Below are 15387 nucleotides of genomic sequence, written 5' to 3' on the forward strand. Positions count from 1 at the left end.
TTGAAGTGTAGGTTGGCGACTAAGGGGCCCTTAGCAGTCCTGACTTTTTTCCCTTAGTCTACTTGTGCAAAGGAATATCTGTCTATCTAGGCCTATCTATCTATCTATCTATCTATCTATCTATCTATCTATCACTATTATCTGCATTTAGAGCAGTCGCCCAGGTGGCAGATTCCTTTTCCTAGCTTTTTTTTAAGGCTTTTAGTGCCGGGAGTGTCCGAGGACAAGTTCGGCTCGCCAGGTGCAGGTCTTTTTGGTTTTGACGCCGTAGGCGACCTACGCGTCGTTATGTGGATGACATGATTATGAGGACGACATATATACCCAGCCCCCGTGCCAGTGGAATTAACCAATTACGGTTAAAATTCCCGACCCTACCGGGAATCGAAACCGGGACCCCTGGTACCAAAGTTTAGCACACTAACCATTTAGCCATTTCAAATTTTGGTTTTGTTTCATTGTATGGTATTTTGGACTCTTATTTATTGGAACAAAATAGGCTTTCTTGAAAGACATATTTAAGGGCTTAAAATGGCAACTTAAAACGATTTCTATACTAGGTACCACGCCTCCATTTCTTCCTTGAAGTTATTCTCCATTTAATGTCTTGTTTATAATGGTTCCACGATTTATGCTGGGAATTTTGTTTATGTATGTTGCAGCTCTGAATGCACATTACGTTATTCATTATTTTTCCTCCATGGTGGTTGTTGTTGTTGTTTTTTATATGTAAACGTGAGTTATTGACTTCGTGTTGGTTTACTTGGCAGGCTTTGATTGGAATGGTCAGTTCGTGTTCGTTCGCCGTGCGGTACGATAGCTCGTGTGTGCGTCTCACTTGTGTACGGCGTTTGGTGACTAGTTTTTTTTTTGTGTGTGTGTAGAGAGTGGACGGTAGGCCATGGCTGCCTCCAGTGGGAGTCCTCCGCCGGTGTCAGTTGATAATATATTAGTGGAGAGTGAAATTGAAGTTCAAATGGAGGAGGAACCCATCACTGATGAATCTTCAGATTCCGAGCAAGCACCGTTACCAAATTTAACCAATAGTGATCAACGAAGTATATCTACAGGAACCCAAAATCGTTCTACTGATAACGAGCACAATCAGCGATCAACAGTACAGCAATTGGATAATACACCTGAGTATTATACAGTGGCGGCTCATTTGGGAGGCGCTAAGGCGCGCGCCCCCCACGGGGTTCCATTAAATTAGGGAATTTTAATCTTAAATGTTAACGAGGGAAATATTTTACTATTATTATCAAAGGCGCGAGTTGTACTGTACTGCGGCCCGATGCGCTGCTGGCCCTGCGCAGGAGGGCGCTCTCTCATAGCGGACCAAATACTCCGAGCCTCGCTCGACTGGCCTTGAGGGAGCCAATCAGAGGCACAGTAGAGATGTGTTGTTCTAACGGAGATTACGGCGCGTTTCTGCCGCGGCCTATCGTTGCAGCCAACTTACCCGAAACACTGCTGATTTGATTTCTATTTAACAGGGGTCAGTTTGTGCCATTTCTCCTAAAACTAGGAACTATTTTACTGAGGCACTTACCTGAGTTAAATGTGCCGGTATATATTTAAAATAGTCTTGTAATTTTTAGGATTATTAACTAACGAAACGAGTAACGACTGCAACTACCGTCTCGTCTCACTTGACTCATGTTGGCGATACTCACTGGAGAGCGCGACGTTTAGCTGTGTGTTGATGAATGATCTCGTGAGGTGACTGTGACGAGGTGAAATTAGGAGAAAGGTTGTGATTTATATGTAGGCGTAGTGTTATGTTTGCACTTCGTACAGTATGATTACCGTCGAATATATTAAAAAACTAACGTTTTCTTCTTTTTCTATCGAAAAGAAAGTCGAACTGAAGGAGTGTGGTAGGCCGACACAAGACTTCTCGTTGAAAAAACCGGAGACCAAGGAAAATGAAAATAGGGCTTTTCAAAGACAAATTAATTCTCCTGACATAATTATATAACAAGAACGCGCGGATATGTGGGAGTGATATCTCAGAAACCTTTTACTGCATTCCTTGCCTGCTATTCTCCCGTTCTATGAAAGGAGATAAATGGATCACCACAGGGGTGATATCAATAGTACCATGGACTCTGAAATGATTGGTAAAGTCAATGTCGTGTCTTGTTTGAGTGATCACTGCAGTGAAACTATTCGTAAACATAATTCGATCGTGGACAAGAACAGACAAATGTTAATAATAATAATAATAATAATAATAATAATAATAATAATAATAATAATAATAATAATAATAATAGTAATAATAATAATAATAATAATAATACAACAAACAAAAGCGGACATGAAGAACGCACAAATTCAACCCGAAGACATTTTGAATCGAAATATATATAGAAATAAAATTGACAAGTGGGAAGTTACTCCAGAGAATGAAGTACCAAAAAGAGCAGGTACCAAGTGGACGGAAGAAAGGAAGAGGATCTTTAGTTAACAGATGAAAGCATCCTGGATCCTCCGCAAACGAAATCATAAATAAAGCTTCGTGTGTTCCGAAAGGGACCATTCACGCATAATAATAATAATAATAATAATAATAATAATAATAATAATAATAATAATAATAATAATAACAATAATAATAATAATAATTGTATATGCATTGCACCGTATAGTGTTCGAAGTGTGTATCTTGATAACATGGTTTGAAGAACTTGGAGATAAATTATGGAATTATGAAACTAAGGCGCGCCCCCCACTGCTGATATCCACGAGCCGCCACTGGTATTATAGCAAATTTCATTATGGTCCATATATAGTTTTCGTAGAATCCACTGTAGATAAGAATGTCGGTCGGTTGCACCCTATGGCCCTTGGACGACGTTTTTACGAACAGGACTTACACATTAAATCAATTCAAAGAAAGAGCAGGAACAGAATCCAAGTGACTTTTCATACTGCCACACAAGCTAATACGTTTTTGCGAAACCCTATACTGGAATCATCAAAAATCAAGGCGTATATTCCCTCATCACAAGTATTCCGAGTGGGTATAATACGTGGTGCAGATAAGAACCTTTCCCATGAGGAAATCCTCAATATTTGGACACTCCAGTACCTGTTAAGTCAGTTCAACGGCTTAATCGTAAAGTCGTACAGGATGGTGCACCAGAGTATCTCCCTACCGGATAAGATTACCTTTCGTTCACAATCTCTTCCTCAACAAATAGCATTGTATAAAGTATACATGGATGTAGAACCTTTTATTTTTTCCCCAATTCGTTGCAGAAAGTATCAGAGATATGGTCACACCGAAAAGCAATGTCATGCAAAAAATTACAGATGTGGTAAATGCTCACAGTTACATGCAACTAACCAGTGTACTGAACAATTTATTCAATGTGCCTATTGCAAAAAAGACCATCTCTCGGGATCATTTGAATGCCCCGAACAAAAATACCAAGTTCGAATTAAAAAACTCATGAGTACGGAATACATTTCATTTCCTGAGGCAAAAGCTAGGGTAGCCCTTCCGATGTATTATCCGGATCAACAACCTAATCAGTTTCCCCCATTATCGCTCGAAAGTAGGTCACCTCCAGCTGAAAAGCCACGGAAACGGAAGTTCACTCAAGTAGTTATGCAATCTCAGCCCCCAGCGCCTGAACCAGGTTATGACAAACAGGGTTATTTAGCCATTCTCCGTAACGAAATTGTTCCTTCAGAACGACTAACTCCGCATCCAAGTACATCATTAACAACTGAACCAGTGTTGCCTACTCAGCCTTCTCCTCAACACCGGGTACAGAGAAATATTTCCACCTCTCAGGCCCAAAATTCTTCTACCACGAAGGAATACCTTCACCAAGAAATACAACGCATCATTGTAATGTTAATACAACTCTTGGGACATGAACCCCAACTCAGTACTGTCCTTTATAAATTAAGAGATCATATCATTAATATAAGCTCATGATCAGAATTCTTCAATGGAACAGTAGGAGTGTCATTTCCATACGACACTAACTACAATTACTAATACAAGAGTCTCAGGCTAATCTCATATTTTTACAAGAAACTTGGTTTAAACCTCGCTCTCGTTTTCGAATATCTGGTTATCATATAATAAGACAGGATGGTGATGGATAAGATGGAAGCATATTGCTAAAACGAAACTCATTTTTAATTCCAAGAAACGTCAGGCATGGAAATCATTTCTCTCCTCTTTAACCTCGCACCTACCTTCTACATAATTATGGAATCCAATTCGCATGATTACAAGCACCTTTCAGCATCAAACTCAATATTATTTTTCACAAACGGTATTAGAAGAATTTCTACAATTGATCACCCCAGCTTCGACAGTACCCCCATTTAGAACCCCTTTAACTCACGATCATCGTCATTTCTCTACATTACTACAACCGATAATCTATCACGAACTTCAAACAGTGATATCCATTGCAAATAGTTCATCGCCTGGACCGAATGCCATTACGTACAATATGATTAGACTACTCCCTTCTCAGGCTCAGTTTTTATTATTGCAGTTATCTTTTCGATATCTTATACCGAACACTTATGCAGTAGGACTCATTTATAATAATATTTGTTTTCTAAATGTATACTGTCCTCCATATATATATTACACAAGATCAATGGTCGCAATTTTTTGCTCAATTTGACCAGTTTCAACACATCTTCGTTTGCGCAGACTTCAATTGTCATCATTCCGAATGGGGAAGTGCAACAGATAGAGCAAAAGGATCAAATTTATTATTAATGTCCAATAGACACGATTTTTCAATTCTAAATGACGGCTCTCCAACTCGTCTTTCACCTCCAGGTTCCCCACCTAGTGCGGTCGATTTAACACTTTGCCGTACGAGCATGGTTCCAGTCACCACATGGCATACTTTGGCAGATACTCATACTAGCGATCATTTTCCCATCCTCATCACGTATGGTCTTAGTAAAAGCTTCACGACATCATTATCACGAAAAAACGTAACACACGCTCATATAAAAATGTTAATCCCCAAGCTTATTGCGAATACGTCAATCAAGTTTTACAACGTGAGCGTAGTAATAATATAACTTTTCCGTCCTTATTTACCTTTTTGATTCACTATTTAAACACCTATCACCCTTGCAGACCCATCAGGACATCTAGCCCTCCTCCAGTTCCCTCAATTAAATGGTGGGATAAGGACTGTCATGACCTCATTTCTCGGCGCAAACTGTAGTTCAAATTATATCGTCAGTCTATGACTCAATACAATTATTTGCAATTACGGAAGCATATTGCTAAAACGAAACTCATTTTTAATTCCAAGAAACGTCAGGCATGGAAATCATTTCTCTCCTCTTTAACCTCGCACCTACCTTCTACACAATTATGGAATGCAATTCGCATGATTACAAGCACCTTTCAGCATCAAACTCAATATTATTTTTCACAAACGGTATTAGAAGAATTTCTACAATTGATCACCCCAGCTTCGGCAGTACCCCAATTTAGAACCCCTTTAACTCACGATCATCGTCATTTCTTTACTTTACTACAATCGATAATCTATCACGAACTTCAAACAGTGATATCCATTGCAAATAGTTCATCGCCTGGACCGAATGCCATTACGTACAATATGATTAGACTACTCCCTTCTCAGGCTCAGTTTTTATTATTGCAGTATTATAATGATATCTTCAATTCAGTTCAAGTACCAGTGCAATGGAACAATTTTTTTGTAACTCCAATACTCAAACCTCATAAACGCCCAAACGTTCCAGAGCACTTCCGAGGAATAGTTTTAGGTTCGTGCATCCGCAAAACATTTTGCAAAATTTTACTTAGAAGACTTGCGTGGACGTTAGAGTACTATAACATTTTTCCAAAGTATCAATTTGCTTTTATGCGAGGACGCAGTACACAAGATCCAATCATAATATTTATCCTCGATCTTTTATTAGCGCGATGGAGGAAGCAAACTACTATCGCTATATTCCTGGACATAAAGGGTGCCTACGATTTGGTCTTATTACATATTTTATGGGAAAAATTATCTAGTCATGGTTTTCCCTTTAATTTTATATGTATCTTGTACCAATTATTTACTAACCGTACAATAACACTAAAATCTCCTCAGTACCACATTCCCAGTCGTCAAACATCATATGGCTTACCACAGGGATCTATATTGAGTGGAGTATTATTCGCCTTATATATGAAAGAACTGGAATCTATCATAACTCCTTATGCCCGAATATTAGCCTTTGCCGATGACTACGTAATTTATTTTTCCCATATCGCAAGTTATGCACCTTGTTTTTCAGTGGTTAACTTCACATGGCCTTCACCTTTCGCTTCCTTGTGCAGCCATGATTTTTACTTCCAAGCGAGTGTTTGATAAAAGTCCAATCAGTTTTGACGTCTATAGCATCCCCTTTTCCCCTCGACATTCGTATTTAGGTATCTGTTTGGATCAAAATCTTAATTGGAATTTCCAGCTTCAGATGTTATATCGAAAGTCGCAAGGGTATCTTAACATTCTAAAAACAGTAACTAAGCGTCATTGGGGAGCTGACCCTTCCTCCGCTTTACAGCAGTACCGAGCCACAATTCGTTCTGCATTGGATTACAGTGCGCATATAATCGACCTGGCACCTAAACAAACTCTATTAAAATTAGACAGAATACAATATTCCGCATTACGCATAAGTATCGGTGCTCTTAAAACTACACCCACCAATGCTCTGTTAGTTGAGGCCAATGAACCACCTCTCCATATTCGTAGGTTAATGTTAGCAAAAAATAAATTCTCAAACATATCGCTCGATCGAACTCCATTATTTTCCCTAAAATGAAATTATTGCATGAATATTACCAACAGCGTCCACCAAAAAGGGGAAGATACCCAGCGATATATATGGCGTTCGTTGAATTGCAGCATATTCAAGACTTGGTCCTACGAACACCTCGCTTAATCATGCATTCATACAATTATGATACTCTCACTTTCAAACCGCAAATAATAATACCTTCCTCCTCCTTATCAGCCCAACCTTCCAAAAGGACAGAATCTATTAGGCCAATTCACAAAAAATTTAAAGTATTATTAAACCCACACGACTTAAATATTTTTACCGATGGCGCAAAATCCCCAAACGGAGTAGGAGCAGCATTCTTTGACTCTCATACACAAACAAGTTTTAAATATCTTCTACCGAATACTATAACTATCTTCACAGCAGAACTCTATGCGATCTATCAAGCACTATTATATGTCTAACGTTCCGGTTTCCGGAAAGTAAATATCTTTACAGATTCTCAAAGTGTTCTTCACGCTTTACAGGCACTTCCGCAATCCTATAATATGTATTTATACGAGGTTAAACACTTGATCTATCAACTTGAGAAGTCAGGCGTATACAGTAGTTGATCTGGATGAAAGGGCATACTAATTACTTCGGTAATTATCAAGTGGATTCTGCAGCCAAGGAGGCAAGTCACACTACCTCAAACCCACTACAAATCAAAATTTCGAATTCTAACTTCTTTTCTCTCATTAAACAAGACGCTAATCAAGCTTAGCAAACGCTATGGCGACTTTCTGCTGGTAACAAGGGAAACTACTATTATCAAGTACAGCAAACTATCCCTATACAACCATGGTATTTCAAAAGTTCGTATACGTGCCGGCACATTATGAATATAATACGTTAACGTTTCAATCATGCCTTAACACCGGAGTATAAATATCGTTTTCAAATTTCTAATCTTCCATATTGTACATGTGGACACAGAACTGGAGATAGTGATCATCTATTTTTCCAATGTTCTCAATACGCCTCCCAACAACGATTTTTAATTCAGAAATTAATAAGTCTACACGTACCTCTGCCACCAAGTATTTCCGTTTTGTTATTTGAACTATCACCACACATAATAACTCTCGTCAACCAATTTCTTGATTCAACTCAAATACGGTTGTGAACATACCTCGTTCATTTGTTTTTTCGCTACATACATGGAAATGACACTCCTACATGGTTTTTCAAAGTGCTTAGCTTAGCATATTTTCTGGTGTTAATAGCAGTGAAGTGATTCCTAGTATTTAAACATTACCCACATGGTTATTCGTGTGCAAATAGTTTTTTAATAGTGATTGCGTGTGCATAGCCAATTGTATAATATACTTAAGTGAAATACTACGTATGGGAGAAAGGACGCCTCAATCCCAAACAAAATCCTCGAGAAAGAAAGAAAGAGAGACTTCGTGTCCGCAGAATGCCTCGCAATGCAATGCAATGCAAAGCGCAAAGGAGGTTCTAGGAGAAAGAAGATTATACCTGTAAATACTGAGGATAGTGTAAACAATTCGGAATCTGCCGGTAGTGTACATGTTGTAAAATATACAAGATGGTGATAATGGTGAGAGTGATTATGCTGTCCAAGTGTAAATATTTGTAGTGCCTCGAAACGAAAGCTATCTTCTGCTGATACGCGTATAAATAGTGTGAATGAGAGTGTATGTGAAGATCATGACGTTTCTACTAATTAAAAAAATAATTGAATGGGAACATTATAATAGATATAGAGCTACTGTCAGCTGCTGCTTGTAGTTTTATGAAGTGTAAATTTTGTGGTGTATGTGACAGCATTGTGTGTTATGAAGATATTACGGCAAGAAAAGGACTTTGAGTACTAAAACTACTAAAAGAAGGTATTATGAAAATAATTTGAGATTCGTGTATGCCCTGCGTAGCATAGGGAAGGTCGAATCATCTGGGAAAACACTACGCACGGTAATGAATCTGCCAAAAGATCCCACTAGATATCAGCGGTACACAAGCTGTATAAATGAAGCAGTTCGGGAACGTGCTGAGATTTCCATGAGAAATGCAGCCCTTGAAGCAATGGATGACAACGAGGGTTGCAAGGATATTGCAGTGGCTATAGATGGGAGTTGGCATCGCCGGGGTCACATTAGTCTCAATGGTGTTGTGTCAGCAACAGTTGTTGACAACATAATTGACGTAGAGGTCCTCACACAACATTGCCACAAATGTTCTGTCGAGAAGAACCGAAACCATTTTTTTTTTGCTATTTGCTTTACGTCGCACCGACTCAGATAGGTCTTATGGCGACGACCGAAACAAATTAAAAGAGCACCAAGAGAGTGATGAATGTAAAATAAATTACAAGGGTTCAAATGGAGGAATGGAAGTAGAGGCTGCAAAGTAAATATTTTCACCGTTCTCTGGACACCTATGAGGTGAGGTTCATAAAATACCTGGGTGATGGTGACAGTAAAGAGTTCTTAAGTGTGGCAGAGTCCAAGCTATATGGGGAAACTACAGTTGAAAAGCTCAAATTTATCGGACATGTTCAGAAGCGTATGGAAATATGACTTCACAAGCTTCGAGAGAAGCTGAAAGGTGAAAAGTTAGAGGATGGCAGAGGCATTGGTGGTAGAGGACGATTAACAGATAAAGAAATTAATAGGTTACAAAATTATTATTGACAGGCACTAAGAAGCAACTCTGACTGTGTGAAAATAATGCAGAGAGCCACCTGGGCAATTTATTTCCATAAATTGTCAACCGACTTGATCCATACCATATGCTATGTCCTAAAGGAATTATATCCTGGTACAAGTATAACCGTGCATTGAAGACGGGTAAGAAATACAGGCATCAGAGCTTCCTACCAAGTGCAATTTGTGATCAAACAAAGCCCATTTTCACAGAAGTTTAGCTGATCCTAATCTGTTGCAGAAATGCGTGCACGGTAAAACTCAAAATCCGAATGAGCCGTGTAATAATACGATTTGTAAACAAAATACCTAAAACATTGAAACATTGTTGATGGATGTGAATGATGCGGTGATATTGTTCCATGACGGCAGTGTGGGCAAACTTAATATCATGAAGAAATTAGATTTGGAGTTAGGTGTGAACATGGTGACACATTGTTCTGAAATTGATACGATCTATGTGAAAAGACTGAAATCATCAAGAAACGGTCCAGACAGCATTACAGGCAACTTAGATGGCCACGGAGGATGCAGAGAAGGATAGTGATCCGGATTACGGGCCTGGGATGTTTTCATGTCAGTTGAGTATCATGTCAACTTTAACATCAATTATCTCAAAAACTTTTTTTCACATAAAAGTACACGTTACTCGGAAACTATCCAACATACATATATGAAATTTTCACTCCTTTTTCGACCAATATAAATAAACATTATGGCATTTATTTAAGGTCGCACGTCCAATATAAATTCGTTCATACAGTGTTTTATATGCCAAAAAAATGAACTATTTCACAAAATTTTCAAAAATATTTAAACATATTTTTTTTAATTTGAGACTCCTAACAAATTGGTTCAAGACGCAAAATAAATCATTAAACAAGTGTATAAATTTTCATTAATATATAATGTATAGTCTATAGTATATAGTATATAGTGTATCTCAAAGTAGGTAATTTAACATTTTTGGTATAGGGAGTACAGCCTCCCCTTAAACGATTGGAAAGAAATTGGAAAATTTATTGAACATCTCCCTTGGTAAGTTATTCCAATCCCTAAAGGCCGGTCTCCACTGATTAACATTGAACAAGAACATGTTAAATGTTAAAAGTGTTAAATGTTAGCTGGTGACACCATCAACATGTTCAATGTTAAATGTTGAATACTGTTTCATTTAACATTGTGTCCACACTTAATAAACATGTTAAACTTGACTTTCTTTGTTTATATATAGGCCCTAAGTAGTTCATCATATCAATTTGTGGTAATACATTTAGGTATTTTCAAATAAGGACAATGGACTCAGATGAAGATGATTTGGCCCTTTGTTATTGCCAGTGTTGCTTATTGTTATGACTTAGAAATGCAGTTTTATTAGGCACATTTACTTCCCTCATCCTGCTCATTGCTTCAAAAGCAAACCACTTTGAAGTATAAACTTCGTCCGCTCCCGCACCCGACTTCTGATATTTTTTTGCAATATTCGACTGTACTGGGAGAAGAGGGGCGCTAGGTTTCTTTTTCAATGCACTCGCGGGAACAATTATAGATAATTTAGAGTTCCTGGAAACTGTCGGCTTTCTTCGCTTTATCTCTGTATTCCTTTGATGGCACATCCCACAAACAAGGCCTTTCTATTATATAATTAATTAAGTTCAAAGTAATCTTGCTCCACTCCATTTCTGACTATACATTTTAGTATAATGCAGAGAGAACGACACACGTGCGCGTACCGGTACTGGTACTGTATTTGTAAGGTAGCTTATAACAAAGAGAATGAGTGTTGCGGAGTGTTGTAACTATAATCCTACTTCACGAGAAGCACGTCTTTTGCGTCGTTTGGCTATCTGTTGGCATGGAAACAGCAAGGAAGTTGCCGAAGCTGTGCCGACATCTCACGAACAACGAATTGACTTGACATGTTTTCCACTTGGAGCGGAAAACACGCCAACATGTTAACCCTCAACTTTCTAAGTTAACATGCAAAGTCAACTAGAGTAATAAGTTTGAATGGCGTTTATAAAAGTAGGAAAGATCACAATATGAAGATAAAGTTGGAATTCAAGAGGACAAACTGGGGCAAATATTCATTTATAGGAAGGGGAGTTAGGGATTGGAATAACTTACCAAGGGAGATGTTCAATAAATTTCCAATTTCTTTGAAATCATTTAGGAAAAGGCTAGGAAAGCAACAGATAGGGAATCTGCCACCTGGGCGACTGCCCTAAATGCAGATCGGTATTGATTGATTGAATTGGAAGACACAATCACAATATACATGTCAATTGTAACATGTTAAATATAACATGTTGGTGTTAAATGTTAATCAGTGGAGACCGGCCTTAACTCCCCTTCCTACAAACGAATATTTGCCCCTATTTGTCCTCTTGAATTCCAACTTTATCTTCATATCGTGATCTTTCATACTTTTAAAGAAACTACTCAAACTTATTCGTCTACTAATGCAATTCCATGGCATATCTACACTGATAGCTCGGAACGTACCACTTTGTCGAGCAGCTCGTCTCCTTTCTCCCAAGTCTTCCCAGTCCAAACTTCGCAAATTTTTGTAACGCTACTCCTTTGTCGGAAATCGCCCACAACAAATCGAGCTGCTTTCTTTGGATTTTTCCAGTTCTTGAATCAAGTAATCCTTGTGAGGGTCATATACACTGGAACCATACTCTAGTTGGGGTCTTCTTAGAGACTTAAATGCCCTCTACTTTACATCCTTAACCCCTAAATACCCTCATAATCATGTGCAGAGATATGTACCCTTTATTTACAATCCCATTTATGTGATTACCCGAAAGAAGATATTTCCTTATATTAACACGTAGGTACGTAGAATGAAAGGAACTTTCACCCCATTTACGCAGTTATTAAAACTAAGAGAACCTTTTCTATTTGTGAAACTCATAACCTGACTTTTAACCCCGTATATCATTACACCATTGCCTACTGTGTCGTATCCCTGCCAACAGGTGAAACTCCTATCGATGAGTGGAATCACCTGATGGCTAATAACAGTACTAAAAACGAAAGGGATTGAAGATGGTAATTTATAGACGTTAGGTAAGTTGGTTATTAAAACTTGAAACGCATATAATTTCGTATGTATGTGCGTATTGAAGTCGTTCACTTAGTGTGACGTACTGGAATTAGCCTTCCTCAAAACGGCTACCCCAAGTAAGTGCAAGTGGACTATAAAACATTAGAGTACCATTGAAAAGCTAAAGCGATGTAAAAACAGAGTACCGTGGAGTCTCTCAGAGATTTCTCAAGCTTTAAGTTGCCAACTACGATAATCCCAACAAACTAGGGCTTACGTCCAGAATCAAAGTATGAATGATGAATACCGAGTGTTAGCAACACCCTCCAAACTTGATCTACTAAGAAATATTCTAAGTAACGAGACCACTTCTTGAAATCGATCGCGATTTCCCTGTCGTGAGCTGAAGGCAAAACTCCCAAGGCGAAGACTAATGCAGTAAGACGCTTGTTCCTTCATTTACATTCGTATTTAAAGCAACTAGCAATTAATATGAGAGCATTCCCTACTCTTAGCTAAGGCTTTTCTGGCCCTCTATTTGCTCTATCACCTCACCCCATGTATCGCATCTCCCACTCTTACACATGTAGCAATTATCATTTTCATAAACATGACAACTCGCCTCTTAACACTTATCTTCATAACCTAACTCCCCCTTTTTTAATACTTCTCATCATAAACATGACTCTCCGTCTCTTAACATTTGATTGGGGTGGCCCTTTACTTTTAACTTATAGGACACTTCAAACTAGTCCTTCGCTTGCTATTTCCAAACAATGGAACGTGACTATTCAGCTTGCCTGTATCGACTTACGCGTAAGACCTTCCGACTTCACAAGACTCTGTTTTTATTTATTTCTTTTTCCTCAACACACGACTGTTTAGTTAGCACAGGCCCATGGATTAAGTTCCCAAAATAACCACTCTATACTATGTACTACTTATATTACACAATGCTACTTAATGCAGGTTTGTGTCCCTGGACATGGCAACTGTCCATCTCACAACATTATCGAGGTCATTTTGCAGTTTCTCACAATCTTGTAACTTACCGGTATATATTAATCTATACAGAATAACGTCATCCACGAAAAGCCTTAGGCCTATCTTTGATTCCGCTTCTTTACTTGTATCATTTATACAGTGGTGGTCAAAATAATAGAGCCACCTAGCAAAGGTTTGGAATAAAGTGCTAATTTATTACTAGACATGTTTGTACTATGATGGGAACAAAATTTTACGTTGTACAGGAACCATTACAACAGAGTCACACTGTACCACAGTCAGTTATATAGATAACACAGCTCAAACTAATCAATAATATTCAAAAGAATACCAGACCACAGGGTCAAAAAAATAGAGCCAGTTGACACAAATATTTTGTACTTGGTGTCAGTCTTATGAAATTTACAGGAACTGTCGTTTTTGCATAGGAGTGCATTAGTACTTCGTGGGGTAACCCTTATTTTTGAGGATTGCCCTGTACCACTTACCCATAGAGTCGAATAAACGCCTGCATTCTTCACTGCTGATCGCATATCAGGCTCTCTGGATTTCTTCCCAAAGTTTATCTAAAGATGTAGCTTTTGAGCGGTCAAGTCTCTTGTCAACGATCTCCCATAAGTTCTCAATGGGTGATGCATCAAGGGATTGAGGTGGCCACTCTAATACTTCGAAATGGTGATCTTGAAATACTGCCTTATGATCCTTGCAGTGTGCTTTGGATCGTTATCGTGCTGAAATTTCCATTTCAGTGGCATTTCCTCTTCAGCATAAGGCAGCATCACATTTGCCAAGATGTCTTTGTACATTTCTACGTTCATTATGCCATTAATACGGTGTATTGGACCAATGCCGTACCATGAAAAACATCCCCATACCGTAACACTTCCACCATCGTATATCACAGTTTTTAAAGTATACTTAGGATTAAATTCCTGGTTTGGTGGGCGGCGCACATAGACTTTTCCGTCTGAGGCAAACCTATTATACTTGTATTCATCGGACCAAAGGATGTTCCTCCACCAAATATTAGGTTTTTGATCATTTCTCCGGGCGAAGGCCAACCTTTTCCGAACATTAGCTTTTGAAACATGTGGCTTCTGTCTCGCAATGCGCCCATTCAATTTTGCGGATCTCAGTCGTTTTTGAATCGTTGAGGTTGATGGTTGAACATCATTTTTGTCGCTAAACAAAATGGCTTTCAGTCGTGGTGGTGACAAAAATGGGTCTTTCTTTACTTCCCTAGTGATGAGTCTGTCTACGCGAGGACTAGTTACACGAGGTCTCCCCGTTCTCCACCTGCGGCTTTGTTTGTTTTGCCAGTCTAATGGCGTTCTGGACTCGTTTTCGCGAAACGTGTAAATCTTTGGCTATTTGATTCATGGACATCCCATTTTTGAACATCCGGAACATTACTATACGCTCATCATCACTTGTATGCCTTGCTCTGCCCATCTAGAAGAATGTAAAGAAAATCAAACGTCAATTTATATACAAAATATTATTGAGTGGAGGTTTGTTGACAAATAATATCGCTAGCCCCCAAAACAACTGCAAAACATCAATTTGAATGGGACTTCCGTAAAACGGCTCTATTATTTTGACCCATAAGATTCTTACCTTGATGCCTCTTTCCGCACGTCTAGCTCAAACGCTTCGTTTCACACGACTACAGATAGCAGCGACTTCTTCCCTGATGTTGTCTAAAAGGGACTGACAACACGGCACTCGTGGAGATTTTGCGAACTAATAGATATCCTAGTTCTTAATCCCGTCAATGGAGGTGGCTCTATTATTGTGACCGCCACTGTATAT

The sequence above is a fragment of the Anabrus simplex genome, chromosome 6 (genome assembly GCF_040414725.1).
Source record: "Anabrus simplex isolate iqAnaSimp1 chromosome 6, ASM4041472v1, whole genome shotgun sequence".
Classification (NCBI taxonomy): Eukaryota; Metazoa; Arthropoda; class Insecta; order Orthoptera; family Tettigoniidae; genus Anabrus; species Anabrus simplex.